Here is a 1330-nt window from a genome sequence, read left to right as displayed (position 1 = left end):
AAAAAAAAAAAAAAAAAAAAAAAAAAATACAGATTTACAGAAAGGCATTTTTTTCTTCCCTACTCTCCACTTAATACAGAACTGAAAAAACTTAGATTACCTTTTTACATTGCAGACATGTATAAAAACGTGTACACTTAGCATTTGTTACTCTTTCATCGAAGGCCACAGGTGAGAATGATTATAGTGATGAACATTTGAAACACAATTTTGAAATGCAATTATTAAAATGCCAACATTTTAGTAACAAATTGCTTTAAAATTATAGTTACATCAAGAGTTACTAGAGCAGGAAGAAAACAAATAAAAAATTGATAATACATGCAGTCATCACATTAAAATGTATTTCTTCTATTCTTTATAGACATTTTCAAATATATTTAATAATAGATCACGGGATTTTAAGAAAATTGATTTCCAACATAATCTTCCTTAATGAAAAAATATACTGGACTCCTTCTTGACTAATTTGCCAGAAAAATGAGATGTAAAAGTATTAGACTATTCAAAAATAGCAATGTTTTATCTTACTAAATACACTTTAAATTAATGTACAATCAGCTTACATTTTATTATTAAAATGATGAAATCACATGATTCTCTATTTTGAAAAGCAACACTTACGGAAGCACTATATAATACATTTAGTTAAACATTTGCAGGCAATTTTTGTTAAAATTTATTAATTTCATTTGGTGGCATAGCTTATAGTGTTTTAAAATGCAAATTTATAATAAGCACAAAAAGAGCAGTGTTAGTATGAAATATATTCACCTACAAATGGAAAATATAAGTAGAAATGCTTATTTTGTAACCTAATCATCTAGACTTCCATTTAATCAATCCTCTGAATAACATAAATTACAATGCACTCAACTTTTTATTCTTTAAGATAAATAATTTAAAAACAAATATCTGTAAACGAAAAAAAAGCTCAGCATAGTAAACAGTTAAATGCATTCTTCCAAAAAATTAAAACACTAAACATAAATAAAACTTCCTTTTTAATTTACAATTTCCTTTTTTCACACATAATCTGATCTCTGGCCTAGAAGATTATTTAAAAATCTAAATTCCATTTCTACTACCATACAGTTATTACATCCCTTTTAAATAATTGAGCTTTTCTCATAAACATAATTTTCAAATCAAAGATATAAATAATTAAATAAAAAGTGAAGCGGATATGCACAATCTTTTTTTTCCAAAAATATAATTTTTTTTTTTTTAAGAAACACAGTAAGAGGATACATGTTAGACATTTTAATGGACTATGTCTTTTAAATCTCTTAATCACCTTATGGAAAATATGTTATTTATTGCAACTCCT

Source organism: Piliocolobus tephrosceles, chromosome 5, assembly GCF_002776525.5.
Source record: "Piliocolobus tephrosceles isolate RC106 chromosome 5, ASM277652v3, whole genome shotgun sequence".
In the NCBI taxonomy this organism is placed as follows: Eukaryota; Metazoa; Chordata; class Mammalia; order Primates; family Cercopithecidae; genus Piliocolobus; species Piliocolobus tephrosceles.
This window is presented reverse-complemented; position numbering follows the sequence as displayed.